Source organism: Onychomys torridus, chromosome 1, assembly GCF_903995425.1.
Source record: "Onychomys torridus chromosome 1, mOncTor1.1, whole genome shotgun sequence".
NCBI lineage: Eukaryota > Metazoa > Chordata > Mammalia > Rodentia > Cricetidae > Onychomys > Onychomys torridus.
The window spans coordinates 12435056-12452373 of NC_050443.1; the positions used below are offsets into that span (position 1 = coordinate 12435056).

The following is a 17318-nucleotide window of genomic DNA, read 5'->3' on the forward strand; positions in this document are numbered from 1 at the left end:
CTACAGAGATAGATAGATAGATAGATAGATAGATAGATAGATGATAGATAGATAGATAGATAGATAGATAGATAGATAGATAGAGATATGTCTTTACCACCTCATAATTGGGCACCTTCATTTCATTATCTAGCCTAATGGCTCTGTGTAGCACTCCTAAGAGTCTCTTGAACAGAAGTGGCCGCTGCAGCATCTTGTGTTGTTCTGATCTTAGAGAGTCAATCTCACCATTTAATATGATGTTGGCTGTGAGTTTCCATGTATGGCCTTTGTTACACTAAGCTGGACTTCTATCCAGTTTCAGTGTTTTTATTATCAAAGGTTGTGAAATTTTGTCAATTTTTTGTTGATTCAATCTTATTGGTTATAGAGCTATTGGATTTTGTTTCTTTCATATTTCCATCTCTAAAGAATCCAGGTTTGTAGGGATTTATCCATTGCATCTAGGCCACACAACAGTTAGCATATAACTACCCAGTGCTCTTGAAATTCTTCATATTCTTGAGAATGGATGATGAGGTCTCAAATTGTATTAATATCCCTCTCCTTTTTTTCAAAGTTAATCTGGGAAAAGGTTGCGAATGTTGTAAATCATTTTTGAAGAACCAACTTTAGGTGCATCAGCTTTCTTTGCAGTTTCTCTAGTCTCTGTTTTGTTTATCTTCATTCTCATCTTTAGTTTTCTCTTTCCACTAGCTTGGGGGAACTTTTAGGGGGCAAGGGTCTCATTATATAACCCAGACTTGCCTCCAATTCACAATCCTCCTGCCTCAGCCTCTGATTCTAGGATGCTAGGTTATATCACATACTTCACCTGCCCATTAGTAGTTTTTAAAGACTTAATATAATAATCAAGTAATCTTTTTTGGCAAAATACCACACACACAGGGGAAAAATGTTAGCTGCAATTATGCCTACCACTAGTGTTAACCTTAAAGCCAGGTAGCCAGGTCTATCTCAGATTAACCATACAGATTTAAGTACTTTTAAAAAGCACTTTAAGCTACAGTTTTTCATAATCTGAATGGAAATAATTTCTATATGACAGACTCATCATATAAATGAAACCAGACACAAATACAGGGCCAACCACATCATAAATACCATACCACCATGGTCAACATTAGCATTATAATCACTCTTGAGAAGACTGGTGAGGTTTGAGACCCAAATATTCACAACAAGGAGTAAAGAGTTGAGGATGGCATTGATACCTAAATGATGTGGGGAGACACATGTTATCCAAAAAGTGGAATCAGTGTAACATGGCTACTAAATAAAAATGGGAGAGAAAAAAGGAGGTGGGTCTGATGCAAATTTTCAAACCTGGTAATTTACTTGTTTTCATCCTCCAGGATGTGTCCATGATGGGCTTAGACAAGCAAGGTATTATTAGCGCAGGGATATACTTGTGAAGGTGAACCTGAGATTTCCCTCAAAACATATGCTGATATGATCTCTGTGAAGGCAGAGAAGGTGGCATATCTTAGATTGCAGTGCAGTTGCAACAGAGTTTCTTCAAGGACAAGGCTGAGTTCCCTACAGTCACCAAGCAGAGGGCTTTGGGGTCTTACAGAGTCTGACTTGCTTTCCTACCCCACTGCAGAAACCATGGTCTCTGCAGAGGAGCTGGTACATTGAGAGTCAATAGCCTGGGCCCTCTGTCACTTAGATCACAGCCACAAGAAACCACTTACTCATGGCTGCCACAACTGAGACCCTGAGAAAAAGATGTATCCACAGAAACACTGGATATTCAACACATAAAATCACAATCACCCTGTCTCACATTCCCACCATTTCACGTGACTGCTGGATGAAATTAATGGAATTTGGGGATTGGGAAGAAGAGGTAGAACCAACCTAGAAACACAGCGAGGTGGAAAGGACACTTGCTAAGATCCTCACATTTCATTTCATGTAATCAGTCTTCCCACAGCAAGATGGGCAGGTATTTATCAGCTGTAGGAATTCCCTGGTAGAAATTTTGGGGTCACTAATGTATACTATCATATCATCAGTAAATAAGGAAAGTTTGCCTTCTTCCTTTTCCATTTGTATCCCCTTGATCTTTGTTGTTGTTGTTGTTGTTGTTGTTGTTGTTGTTGTCTTATTGCTCTGGCTAGAACTTCAAGATCTATATTGAATAAACTATATTGAATATGGGAGAGTGGACAGCCTTGTCTTGTTCCTGATTTTAGTAGAATGGTTTTGAGTTTCTCTCCATTTAATTTGATGTTGGCTGTCAGCTTGCTGTAAACTGCCTGTATTACACTTAGAAATGTTCCATGTATTCCTGATCTCACCAAAACCTTTGTCATGAAGGGGTGTTGGATTTTGTCAAAGGCGTTTTCAGCATCTAATGAAATGATCATGTTTTTTTTTCTTTCAGTTTGTTTATATGGTGGCATTCTTGCATCTCTGGAGTGAAATGTACTTGATCACTGTGGATAACTTTTTTGCTGTGTTCTTGGATTCAGATTGCCACTATATTGTTGATTATTTTTACATCAATGTTCATGATGGAGATTGGTCTGCAATTCTCTTTCTTTGTTACATCTTTGTGTGTTATGGGTATCAGGGTAACTGTAGCCTCATAAAAAGAGTCTGGCAATGTTCCTCCTGTTTCTATTGTGTGGAACAATTCAAAGAATATTGGTATTAGCTCTCATCTTTGAAAATCTTGTGGAATTCTGTGCTGAAACCATCTGGTCCTGGGCTTTTTCTGGTTGGGAAATTTTAATGACTGTTTCTATTTCCTTAAGGGTCATAGGTCTGTTTAAATTGTTTATCTGGTCTTGATGTAATTTTGATATGTGGTACCTATCCAGAAAATTGTTCACTTCTTTTAGATTTTCCAGTGTTGTAGAATAGAGGTTTTTGAAGTATGATTGATGATTCTCTGGATTTCCTCATTGTCTGTTGTTATGTCTCCCTTTTCATTTCTGATTTTGTTTATTTGGATTCTCTCTCTCTCTCTCTCTCTCTCTCTCTCTCTCTCTCTCTCTCTCTGTGCCTTTTGGTTAGTTGGGAGAAGGACTTGTCTATCCTGTTGATTTTCTCAAAGAACAAACTCTTTGTTTCATTTATGCTTTGTATTGTTCTTTGTTTCCATTTTTATTGATTTCAGCCCTCAATTTGATTATTTTCTGGCATCTGTTCCTCCTGGGTGAGTTTCCTTCTTTTTGTTCTAGAGCTTTCAGATGTGCTGTTAAATTGTTAGTGTCAGATTTCTCCAACTTCTTTATGTGGGCATTTACTGCTATGAATTTTCCTCAGCACTGCTTTCATAGTGTCCCATAAGTTTAGGTATGTTACACATTCATTTTCATTGAATTATAGGAAGTCTTTAATTCTTTATTTCATCCTTGACCCATTGGTGATTTGGTTGAGCATTATTCAGTTTCTATGAGTTTGTAGGCTTTCTGTAATTTTTGTTGTTGTTGAAATCTAACTTTAAGCCATGGTGGTCCAATAAAATAGAGGAGATTATTCTCATATATTATTAAGGAGCCACCTTAATAATATTCTTCCCAGGGGCCTAGAAGAGAAGCTATGAACAGTAAAAATTGTTTTTGGGAAATGAATCTGAGGAAACCAAGTTCTTTCTTTGTCTGTCTACTTTATTCCTCTAGGATAAAATCCTGTCTATACAGCTACAGCTACAGTTCTGTTTTTATGCATAGCTTTTTTCTTGCCTGATTTCTCTCTGTATTTATCTACTGTCCCCTCTAAGTTCTATCTTAATTCTCTCATCTTAATTCTGCCTCATCTAGGTCCTTCTCATCTCAACCTTACTTATCTAGTGCTTCCCTATCTGGCTCTTTCTCATCTTCCATCTTGTCCTCAAGTTCTCTCCTCAAAATCTTCCTCTAAGTCTCCTATACCTCTCAGTTTCCCCATGTCTCTGAGGTATTCATTTATAAAACTAAACAATAGCAATCCTCTAGCAGAGCAAGTCATCAGGCTTGAATTCCTACAGGGTCATAAAGGTAAGTAAAAATTTACCTCAAGGAGTGAGTATCAGGCTTTCTTTTACAACCAAAAAAGGGAATGGTAAAAAAAGGTGATCAACTGAGAGCTAATGATTGGTTAGTATATAAAAAGGGGGGTGGGATTTATATACTCAGTCTACATTCCTAGAAGTGGTTAGGTAAGAAGTTAGGAGTCTATAATGTTAGTGAGGTTATGTAAGAAAAGAGGGTGTCTGCTTAAATTGCACAAGAAATGAAGCTATCCGCCTGACCTAAGAGACAGGCATTGTTTCTATAATGGTGTTACCTTAGTTCAGGAGATTGTTTGACTTTGGATGCTTGATAGGTATTTAGATAAATACACTGTTAGGAGTTCTTGGAAGCACACAAAGCATACAAGAAAATCATTGTAGGAACCATTGTATATATATAAGCTAAAACATCACCAAGCCTTCGGTTGTGTGAGGGACTTTCCAGGGTTAGAAGAAGCTCAAGGTCAAGATTTCTTTCTGTGCGTAACACAAGCTTCCCTGACCCCTCCATTTGTATTTTATGACCTCCATCATGTAGAAAAAACACTCAGTGATTTCAACTGTGCTCACATTCTTATTCACCAAATGTGAGAAGAAAATCTCCCACAGACTGAGAATAGACCTTTGCTCCCAGGTCTGCTCCTGTCTCATGGGTGGGGTGGCTGGCTCAGCTCTGACGTGGAGAAGGTGTCTGGGAGCCCTGTTCTGAGTCAGGGTGAACCGTGTCACTGACAGTTGATGATGCTCTTTTGCTTACTCTTCTCAAGGTTCAAAAACAAATTTCGGCTGAGTGTGGTGGCACACACCTATGATGCCAGCCGGTAGATAGTGTGAGTTTGAGGCCAACCTAGTCTACATAGCCAGTTCCAAGCAAGCTAAGACTGTACATTGAGACCCTGTTCAAATCTGTACTGAGGATTAGAGTGGCAGGCTGTGGTCAGCACTGTGATTATTCACTTCTTCTCTGTAGTATTTAATCCATATCCATGGAGCAGGAAATACATTTTTTCTACAAACATAAATTCTTCAATTAGAGATTTCTCCCAGTCCTGAGGTCTAGCCTTTAACACCTTTAAGATTAGCTGGGCCATCTTAACCCCAAAACAAATTATTTAATTTAAGAAAAAAAAGAAGTCTATTTCATAAAGGAGGGACCTGACTGTTCACAGTCACAGAAAGTGTGAGCAAGAATTCCCACAAAAAAATCATTGGGAAATACATTCACCCTACCATGAGATTTCTGGGCAGGTGGGCTGAAGAGGCTCCCAGTGTGGAATCTACACAAACACCCTGAGTCAGGGTCACTGTGGGTGATCTTGGTAGGAGGGCCTCTCTCCCTACAGACCACATCTTCAACCCAAACATGTGATCTTGCAGAGGGCCCCTTTGTTCTACAGACCCTGTGAACTGGCTGAGATCTCTGATGGTGAAGGACTCTCAGCTGATCCCCTCCACTATTTATCCACAGATCCAGTGGAGCCACCCTTCATCGAAGTCTCCAACACCACAGTCACATTCCAGACCTCTGTGTTTCTGAACTGCTTGTCAAACAACACGGATGCCTCCATCCGTTGGCTCTTCAATGGCCAGATTATGGAGCTCACAGACAGGATGAAGCTGTTTCAGAACAACAGAACCCTCCAAATAGTCTCTATGAGTGATGAGGATTCCGGGCACTATCAGTGTGAAGTATCCAATGAAGTCAGTACCAGGAGGAGTGACCCCATCCAGCTGGACATCATATGTGAGTAGCCGCTCTCCCCTACTTACTCCATAGTGTTTTAGATGGGGGCACTTTCCTTATCGACAGAGTGCAGAATGGATAAAAGTCACAAGGAGAAAAACATGGTTTAAGATACAAATACACCCAGCTTGGTGATGGATGCATGTTAATCTCATGATACAACACCAAGCAATCTGAGCACAGTGCTGCATGCCTTTAACCCCAGCACAGCAAAGACACAGACATTTGGATCTCTATGAGTTCCCAGACACCCTGGTGTTTATAGCCAGTTTCAGGTGAGCCAGAGCTTCATAGTGAGACCCTGTCTCAAAAGAGAGAGAGAGAGCATGAAACAGGAGGCATAGAAGTACACGGTCACTCAATTGAATGGACCAGGCTCTGCTGACTCCCCATAGAAGACCTTGCCTTGAAGAAGGTGGAAATGGGGGGTTGTTTGGGGAGGAAGGCTGGGGGCAGGATGAGAGAGAAAAGGGGAATCTGTGGTTGGTATATAAACTGAATAGAAAATCTCTCAATTACAAAAAGAAGTACAAGGCCAGCCCATATTACATTTTGAGACCATCTCAATAATAACAACAATACATGTCAATATAGCAAATAAAAATGCAAAGTGATTAAGAGTTTAGGGTCTGAGTCAGATGCACAGTCAACCCTCAGAATCTAGTAAAATATTCACATGACTACACCTCCTCCTACACATTTAAATCTTTTTTAGATTATTTCTAATACCTAATATGAATACTGCATAGACACTAGTCTTTTTAATATTTCTATTTTATGATTAACTTAATTTTACATATCAGCCACAGATTCCCCCGTGCTCCCTTCTCCCATCCCCAACCCCTACCCCCAGAAAAAACATCCCCCTATTCCCACTTCCTCCAAGGCAAGCTCTCCCCTGGGGAGTCAGCCCAGCCTGGTAGACTCAAACAAGGCAGGTCCAGTCCCCTCCTCCCTTCACCCAGGCTGAGCAAAGTGTCCCTGCATAGACCCCAAGCTCCAAAGAGCCAGTATATGCACCAAGGACAGGCCCTGGCACCACTGCCTGGAGGCCTCCCAAACAGTTCAAGCTAATCAACTGTCTCAATTATCCAGAGGGCCTGGTCCCATTCCATGGGGACTCCTTGGCCATTGGTTCACAGTTCATGTGTTTCCACTAGTTCGGCTGTTTGTCCCTGTGCTTTTTCCAATCATGGTCTCAATATCTCTCGCTCATACAATCCCTCCTCTCTCACACCAATTGGACTTACAGAGCTGCACCTGGGGCATCTCTGCATCTGTTTCCATCAGACGCTGGATGAGGGTTCTATCATGGCAGCCAGGGTGTTCAGCCATCCAATCACCAGAGCATGTCAGCTCATGCACACTCTGGACCATTGCCAGCAGTCTACAGTGGAGGTATCTTTGAGGATTTCTGTGGGCCTCTCTAGCACTCTGCTTCTTCCTATTGTCCTGAGGTCCTCACTCATCATGATAACTCCCTCTCCATTCTCACACTCTGCTCCTGATCCAGCTGGGATCTTCCTCTCCCCTAAGCTCTCTTTCCCCCAACCCTTGCCCTCCATTATCTCTCCTATCCCCAGTTTGCTCATGTAGATCTCATCCATTTCTCTGTCATTGGATGATCCCTGTGTCTTTCCTAGGGTCCTCTTTACTAGGAAGCCTCCATGCAGTTGTGAGTTGCACTCTGGTTATCCTTTACTTTACATCTAGTATCCACTTATGAGTGAGTACATACCGTGTTTGTCTTTCTGAGTCTGGGTTACCTTACTCAGGATGATTTTTTCTAGTTCCATCCATTTGCCTGCAAACCTCATGATGTCATTGTTTCTCTCTGCTGAGCAGTACTCCATTGTGTATATGTACCACATTTTCTTTATCCATTCTTCAGTTGAGGGGCTTCTAGGTTGTTTCCAGGTTCTGGCTATTACAAATAATACTGCTATGAACATAGTTGAGCATGTGTCCTTGTGGTATGATTGAGCATTCCTTGGGTATATGCCTAAGAGTGGTACAGCTGAGTCTTGAGAGAGGATTATTCCCAATTTTCTAAGAAGCGCCATATTGATTTCCAAAGTGGCTGTAAAAGTTTGCACTCCCACCAACAGTGGCAGAGTGTTCCCCTTGCTCCATATCATCTCCAACTTAAGCTGCCTTCAGTGTTTTTGATCTTAGCCATTCTGATGGGTGTAAGGTGGTATCTCAGAGTCATTTTGATTTGGATTTCCCTGATGACTAAGGATGTTGAGCAGTTCCTTAAATGTCTTTCAGCCATTTGAGATTCTTCTGTTGAGAAATCTCTGTTTAGCTCTATAGCCCATTTTTTAATTGGAATTTTGGGTATTTTGATGTCTAATTTCTTGAGTTCTTTATATGTTGTGGATATCAGCCATCTGTCAGAAGTGGGGTTGGTGAAGATCTTTTCCCATTCTGTAAGCTGTTGTTTTGTCTTGTTGACCATGTTCTTTGCCCTGCAAAAGCTTCTCAGCCTCAGGAGCTCCCATTTATTAACTGTTTCTCTCATTTATTAACTGCTTCTTTGTCAAAAATTATATGTTCATAGGTGTGCAGATTAATGTCAGGGTCTTCAATTCGATTCCATTGGTCCACGTGTCGGTTTTTATGCCAGTACCAAGCTGTTTTTATTGCTGTAGCTTTATAGTAGAGCTTGAGGTCGGTGATCGTGATGCCTTCAGGGTTTGTTTTTATTGTACAGGATTCTTTTGGCTATCCTGAGTTTTTTGTTTTTCCATATGAAGTTGAGTATTGTTCTTTGGAGGTCTGTGAAGAATTGTGTTGGGATTTTGACGAGGATTGCATTGAATCTGTAGATTGCTTTTAGTAAGATTGCCATTTTTACTATGTTAATCCTACCTATCCATGAGCATGGGGGATCATTAGATTTTCTGACATCTTCTTCAATTTCTTTCTTCAGGGACTTAAAGTTCTTGTCATACACGCCCTTTGCTTGTTTAGTTAGAATTACACCCAAGGTATTTTATATCATTTGTGACTACTGTAAAGGGTCATGTTTCTCTGATTTCTTTCTCAGCCCATTTGTCATTTGTATATAGGAGGGCTACTGATTTTGTTAGTTAATCTTGTATGCTGCTACATTGCTGAAGGTGTTTATAAGCTGTATGAGTTCCTTGGTCGAATTTTTGGGGTCACTCATGTATACTATCATGTTATCAGCAAATAGTGAAAGCTTGACTTCTCCCTTTCCAATTTGTATCCCCTTCATCTCCTTTTGTTGTCTTATTGCTCTGGCTAAAACTTCAAGTACTATATTGAATAAGTATGGGAAGAGTGGACAGCCTTGCCTTGTTCCTGATTTTACTGTAATTGCTTTGAGTTTCTTTCCATTTAATTTGATGTTGGCTGTTGGATTGCTGTAGATTACCTTCTTTATGTTTAGGTATGTTCCCTGCATTCCTGATCACTCCAAGACCTTTATCATGAAGGGGTGTTGGATTTTGTCAAATGCCTTTTCTGCATCTAGTGAGATGACCATGTGGGTTTTTTCTTTGAGTTTGTTTATATGGTGTATTACATTGACGGACTTTCGTATGTTGAACCACCCTTGCATCCCTGGGATGAAACCTACTTGATCATGGTGGATAATTGTTTTGATGTGTTCTTGGAGTCTGTTTGCCAGTATTTTATTGAATATATTTGCATCAATGTTCATGAGGGAGATCAGTCTGTAGTTCTCTTTCTTTGTTGCATCTTTGTTTGGTTTAGGAATCAGGGTAATTGTAGCCTCATAGAAAGAGTTTGGAAATGTTTCTTCTGTTTCTATTGTGTGGAACAATTTAAAGAGTACTGGTATTAAGTCTTCTTTGAAGATCTGGTAGAATTCTCCACTGAAACTATCTGGTTCTGGGCTTTTTTTGGTTGGGAGACTTTTAGTGACTGAATCTATTTCCTTATGGGTTATTGGACTATTTAAATGGTTTATCTGGTCTTGATTTAACTTAGGTGTGTGGTACCTATCCTGAAAATTATCCATTTCTATTAGATTTGCCAGTTTTGTGGAGTAGAGGTTTTTGACCTCATGATTCTCTGGATTTCCTCCTTGTCTGTTATTATGCCCCCCTTTTCATTTCTGATTTTGTTAATTTGGATGCTCTGTGTCTTTTGGTTAGTTTGCATAAGGGCTTGTCTATCTTGTGGATCTTCTCAAAGAACCAACTCTTTGTTTCATTAATTTTTTGTATTGTTGTCTTTGTTTCTATTTTATTGATTTCAGCTCTCAATTTGATTATTTCCTGGCATCTAGTCTTTCTGGAAGACTTTACTTCTTCTTGTTCTAGAGCTTTCAGGCGTGCTGTTAAGTCACTAGTGTGAGATTTCTCCAACTTCTTTATGTGGGCATTTAGTGCTATGAATTTTCCTCTTAGCACTGCTTTCATAGTGTCCCATAAGTTTGGGTATGTGGTGTATTCATTTTCATTGAATTCTAGGAAGTCTTTAATTTCTTTCATTATTTCTTCCTTAACCCATTGGTGATTCAGTTGAGCATTATTCAGTTTCCATCAGATTGTAGGTTTTCTGTAGTTTTGTTGTTGTTGTTGTTGTTGTTGTTGTTGAAATATAACTTTATACCATTGTAGTCTGATAGAACACAGCAGGTTATTCCAATTGTTTTGTATCTGTTGAGATTTGCTTTGTGGCCAAGTATGTGGTCAATTTTAGAGAAGGTTCCATGGGGTGCTGAGAAGAAAGTATATTCTTTTTTGTTATGATGGAATGTTCTATAGATATCGATTAAGTCCATTTGAGTCATAACATCAGTTAAGACCTTTATTTCTCTGTTAAGTTTCTATTTGGGAGATATGTCCAGTGGTGAAAGTGGGGTGTTTAAGTCTCACACTGTTAATGTGTGGGCTTTTATATGTTAAAGTTCTAGTAATGTTTGTTTTACAAATGTGGGTGGCCTTGTGTTTGGGGCATAAATGTTCAGAATTGAAACTTCACCTTGGAGATCTTTCCTGTGTTGAGTATGTAATGCCCTTCCTGATCTCTTTTGATTGATTTTAGTTTGGAGTCTATTTTGCTGGATATTAAGATGGCTACACCACCTTGCTTCTTAAGACCATTTGATTGGAAAGTCTTTTCCCAGAATTTTATTCTGTCATAGTGTCTATCTTTGAATTTGAGGTGTGTGTCTTGTATGCAGCAGAAAGATGGGTCCTGCTTTCGTATCCATTCTGTTAGCCTGTGTTTTTTATAGGTGAATTAAATCCTTTGATATTAAGGGACATTAATGACCAGTAATTGTTCATTTATGTTATTTTTTTCTTGGTGGCAGTGTGTGTGTGCTTCTCTTCTTTGGGGTTTACTAGTACCTGTGTTTTCAAGGGTGTATCTGAGTTCCTGAGGTTGGAATTTTTCTTCTAGTGCTTTCTATAGGGCTGGGATTTTGGATAAATATTGTTTAAATCTGGCTTTGTCTTGGAATGTCTTCTTCACTCAGTTTATGAACACTGAGAGTTTTGCTGGGTATATTAGTCTAGGCTGGCATTCATGGTCTCTTATTGTCTAAATTACATCTGTCCAGGTCCTTCTGGCTTTTTAATTCTCCATAGAGAAATCAGGTGTTTTCTGTTGGGTTTGCCTTTATAAGTCACTTGGCCTTTTTCCTTTGCTGCTCTTAATATTCTTTCTTTATTCTGTATGTTTAGTTATTTAACTAGTATGTGGTGAGAGGACTTTTTGGGGGGTCTAGTCTGTTTGGTGTTCTATAGGCTTCTTGTATTTTCATAGGCATTTCCTTCTTTAAGTTGGGAAATTTTTCTTCTATGATCTTGTTGAATATATTTTTCTGTGCCTTTGAGGAGGTGTTCTTCTCCTTCTTCCATCCCTATTTTTCGTAGGTTTGGTCTTTTCAAGGTGTCCCAAATTTTTTAGACTTTTTGGGTCAAGACTTTATTGGATTTAGTGGGTTGGGGTTTTCTTTGTTTTTGTTTGTTTGTTTGTTTGTTTTTTGGTTGTTGGGTTTTTTTTTGACTGATGAATCTATTTCTTCTACCGTATCTTCAATGCCAGAGATCTTCTCTTCCATCTCTTTCATTCTGTTGGTTATACTTGCATCTGAAGTCTTGTTCATTTGCTCAGGATTTTCTATTTCCAGCATTCCCTCTGTTTGTGTCTTCTTCATTTTTTCTATTTCCCTTTTCAGGTCTTGGACTGTTTCCCTCATCTGTTTCATTGCTTTTTCATGATTTTCTTTCAGGGACTTATTGTTTTCTTCTGCTTTATTTGTCCTTTCCTTGTAATTGGAGAGCTTCTCTCCAGCCCCCGCCAAGCCCTGTTAGTCTAACAACCCACTTATAAAATAAACACACAGACATTCATATTATTTAAACTGTTTGTCCATTAGTTCAGGCCTACCATGGTCTAGCTCTTACTCTTATATTTAGCCCATTTCTATTAATCTATACTTTGCCACGTGGCTTGTGGCTTACCATTACCTAATCTCTTTTTTGTCATGGCAGCGGCTGGCAGTATCTCTCTCACCCAGCCTTCCACCTCCCAGAATTCTCTTCCTCCTTGTCCCACCTACCCTATCCTTCCTGCCTGGCTACTGGCCAATCAGCACTTTATTTATTTTAACCATTCAGAGCAACACATTTGACATACAAAACATCCCACAGCATTTCCTCTAGTTTTTTTATAGCGTTCTTCCCATTTTTTGTTTGTCTGCTCCTCCATTTCATTTTTTATTTCTTCTTTATAAGCCTCTAGCATCTTCATGATGTTATTTATAACGTTGTTTCCTTCTGCTTCTTCCATTTTGTGATGTTCAGGTGTAACTGTTGGTGGAGGGCTAGGTACTGGTGATGCTGTATTGCTCTTTATTTTGTTGTATGTACTTCTGCCTTTATGTCTGCCCATCTCCTCATGGATTCGTTCTTGGTCTTATCAGCACTCTTGGTCCAGACAGAACTGTAAAAATTCAGGAAGCCTCTCTCTGGTCCAGACGGGAATTCGGGGCTGGATGGGTGCTCATTTTAGATAACTGTAAGGCACAATGTGGTTGATGGGAATTGAACTCAGGACCTCTAAAAGAGGAGCCAGTGCTCTTAACTCCTGAACCATCTCTTTATACCCAGTCTGGGGATTTTTTTCCTGCATGCAAATACAAATAGACACTGCTTGGTGGAAGGTCAGGTTCACATTTAAGGTTAACTTGCAGGCATAGCAATGATCATTTACCATGTGTCCTATTATAATGAAACTGAGACAGGAAACACAGTCACTGAGTCAGGGTCACATAGGCTGTCAGTGGCACAAGTTATCTGTCCACAATCACATCTCCAGCCCCCCGCCCACCATGGAGACCAACTAGGGGACCTTCAATCTTCTAGATCATTTTATAGACTCGGGATTCTTATAGGGCTCCCAGATTCATGTCAGTAAACATCAAACACCTGACAAGAATGGCTCACCTGTGGCCCAGCCTGACATAAATGTCAGCCAGATTCTGAGCTGTATGAGATCTCTGACAGGCTGTCAGGTTTCTGAGGGAAGCTCAATGGGAAGACTATTCATAGCCTGTCTGTAGGACAGCCCTGAACAGCAAAGGCTGGGAGGGCTCTCATCTACACTGAGTAATGGAGGCCAGAGCAGCTGGGGGGACTCAAATGCTGTGTCTCAAGGCAGTCAATGGGTCAGTGAGGTCCAGGAGATAAAATGAGGTCTCTGATTCCAAGTCTTGAATCTGACCATCACCAAACACTGCAGTTCACTTCACTCATGAGAATGTCCTTGCTTCTCCCATACACAGCACAGGAGGCCCCATTATCTCTGAGTACTCAGCCGCTCCATCTGCCTCTAATTTGCTTCCTGCCTGATTCTTTAAGGATCTGGGTTGATGGGGAGATAAGAGAATATCTTTGGTTAAAAGACACCCTTGCAAAAATCAGAGGTACTACAAAGGGCAATCTCTCTGTGGTTAGCACAGCAAGGATACCCAATACCAAAATCACAGCTAACAATTCCAATCCCATGGAGGGTGAGGACTCAGTAGCATTAATGTGTGAGCCTAAAACTCAGAATATAACCTACCTGTGGAGGATTAATGACCAAAGCCTCTCAGGAGATGTCACGTTGAAGCTGTCTGAGAACAACAGGACTCTCACTTTACTCAATGTTGTGAGGACTGACACAGGACCCTATGAATGTAAACCTGGAACCTGGTGAGTGTCTCCCCAAGTGACCCATTCTCTCTGAACATTACCTGTAAGTATTTTCTCTGTTTCATCCTGTCCCCAACTGAATAAATACAGAGAGCTAGAGCTCTCTGGGACCATACTCAGTCCTGGTCCCTTTGGATTCATGACACAGACCTACCATACAGATACCTAAACTGCCAGGGCATCCTGTCCCAGCTCAAGCATATGTGAACAGGCCCAACATTGAGCTTGAATGGGCAGCAGGGACTGCTACCTAGAGAGGTTGAGGGTGATGGAGACAGGGGACATGTCAGACTCAGGCTCAGTGCACACATGATTGTGCAGAGGAAATGTTCGTGTGTTGTGCTTGAGATAGATCAGGGCTTTTGCATGCTGAATGCGTACTCTTCTACTAATCCACACCCCAACTCTGGTGGAAATCTTCTCAATTAATGTTAAAACACAGCTCAAAGAGATACTATGGCCCTCTACAGACCAGGATTTCCCATTCCCTCTGCTGACATGACATATAGCTTTGTTCCGTTTGCTCCAGATGGTCCAAGGTCTCGATCATATTCCCCTCAAATAATAATTTCCATTCAAGAACAAACCTCACATCTCCTGCCGCACAGATGCTAACCCACCTCTACGGTACTCTTGGTTTGTCAATGGAGAGCTCCAGTCATCCTCCCAAGAGCCCTTTATCCCCAAAATCAATATTAGTAATAGGGATCCTATTCCTGCCTCATCTATAACTTTTTCCCTGAAGTCAATAGAACCACAGTCAAGAACATTACCATCCTTAGTAAGTGGATCTCTGAGATATTAGCACCAGGTTTGGAGTGGAGTCTTTTGTCTTTCAGGGAAGGTGCAGAATCTTTTAATTTCTAGCCCATGTCTATGGGAACAAGCAAAACTCAGTCTTCCCCCAAGCCTCCTGCTCCATCCCTATGTCTAATAGCCTTCTGGTTCTGTGACTTCTGCCTGATAGGGATGGGGCTTTGCAATTTGAGGAGGAGGTTCTCCCAGCCTTGTAAAGCCTTCGGTTGTGTGAGGGACTTTCCAGGGTTAGAAGAAGCTCAAGGTCAAGATTTCTTTCTGTGCGTAACACAAGCTTCCCTGACCCCTCCATTTGTATTTTATGACCTCCATCATGTAGAAAAAACACTCAGTGATTTCAACTGTGCTCACATTCTTATTCACCAAATGTGAGAAGAAAATCTCCCACAGACTGAGAATAGACCTTTGCTCCCAGGTCTGCTCCTGTCTCATGGGTGGGGTGGCTGGCTCAGCTCTGATGTGGAGAAGGTGTCTGGGAGCCCTGTTCTGAGTCAGGGTGAACCGTGTCACTGACAGTTGATGATGCTCTTTTGCTTACTCTTCTCAAGGTTCAAAAACAAATTTCGGCTGAGTGTGGTGGCACACACCTATGATGCCAGCCGGTAGATAGTGTGAGTTTGAGGCCAACCTAGTCTACATAGCCAGTTCCAAGCAAGCTAAGACTGTACATTGAGACCCTGTTCAAATCTGTACTGAGGATTAGAGTGGCAGGCTGTGGTCAGCACTGTGATTATTCACTTCTTCTCTGTAGTATTTAATCCATATCCATGGAGCAGGAAATACATTTTTTCTACAAACATAAATTCTTCAATTAGAGATTTCTCCCAGTCCTGAGGTCTAGCCTTTAACACCTTTAAGATTAGCTGGGCCATCTTAACCCCATGACAAATTATTTAATTTAAGAAAAAAAAGAAGTCTATTTCATAAAGGAGGGACCTGACTGTTCACAGTCACAGAAAGTGTGAGCAAGAATTCCCACAAAAAAATCATTGGGAAATACATTCACCCTACCATGAGATTTCTGGGCAGGTGGGCTGAAGAGGCTCCCAGTGTGGAATCTACACAAACACCCTGAGTCAGGGTCACTGTGGGTGATCTTGGTAGGAGGGCCTCTCTCCCTACAGACCACATCTTCAACCCAAACATGTGATCTTGCAGAGGGCCCCTTTGTTCTACAGACCCTGTGAACTGGCTGAGATCTCTGATGGTGAAGGACTTTCAGCTGGTCCCCTCCACTATTTATCCACAGATCCAGTGGAGACACCCTCCATCAACGTCACCAACACCACAATCAAATTCCTGACCACTGTGTTCCTGACCTGCTTGTCAAACAACACGAATGTCTCCATCCGTTGGCTCTTCAATGGCCAGTTTGTGGAGTTCACAGACAGGATGAAGCTGTTTCGGGACAACAGAACCCTCCAAATAGACTTTGTGAGGAGTGAGGATTCCGGGTACTATCAGTGTGAAGTATCCAATCAAATCAGTTCCAAGAGGAGTGACCCCATCCAGCTGAACATAATGCGTGAGTGGCCTCTGTACCCTACTTACTCCTTAGTGTTTTAGATGGGGGCACTTTCCTTATCGACAGAGTGCAGAATGGGTCAAAGTCACAAGGAGAAAAACATGGTTCAAGATACAAATACACCCAGCTTGGTGATGGATGCATGTTAATCTCATGATACAACACCAAGCAATCTGAGCACAGTGCTGCATGCCTTTAACCCCAGCACTGCAAAGACAGACATTTGGATCTCTATGAGTTCCCAAACACCCTGGTGTTTATAGCCAGTTTCAGGTGAGCCAGAGCTTCATAGTGAGACCCTGTCTCAAAAGAGAGAGAGAGAGCATGAAACAGGAGGCATAGAAGTACACGGTCACTCAATTGAATGGACCAGGCTCTGCTGACTCCCCATAGAAGACCTTGCCTTGAAGAAGGTGGAAATGGGGGGGGTTGTTTGGGGAGGAAGGCTGGGGGCAGGATGAGGGAGAAAAGGGGAATCTGTGGTTGGTATGTAAACTGAATAGAAAATCTCTCAATTACAAAAAGAAGTACAAGGCCAGCCCATATTACATCTTGAGACCATCTCAATAATAACAACAATACATGTCAATATAGCAAATAAAAATGCAAAGTGATTAAGAGTTTAGGGTCTGAGTCAGATGCACTGTCAACCCTCAGAATCTAGTAAAATATTCACATGACTACACCTCCTCCTACACATTTAAATCTTTTTTAGATTATTTCTAATACCTAATATGAATACTGCATAGACACTAGCCTTTTTAATATTTTTATTTTATAATTAACTTAATTTCACATATCAGCCATGGATTCCCCTGTCCTCTCTCAGCCTACCCCCAGCCCTACCCCCAAGTTACCCCCGCATTCCCACTCCTCCAAGGCAAGCTCTCCCCTGGGGAGTCATCCCAGCCTGGTAGACTCACACAAGGCAGGTCCAGTCCCCTCCTCCCCACACCAATTTGCTGAGCAAAGTGTCCCTGCATAGGCCCCAAGCTCCAAAAAGCCAACCCATGCACCAAGAAT

At 41.2% G+C, this 17318-nt stretch overlaps 1 pseudogene; it reads left to right on the forward strand.

The window, feature by feature from the left end:
- The window catches only part of LOC118589321, a 105584-nt pseudogene extending 89248 nt beyond the window's left edge, over positions 1-16336 (forward strand).
- Positions 16337-17318: the final 982 nt, after the last annotated feature.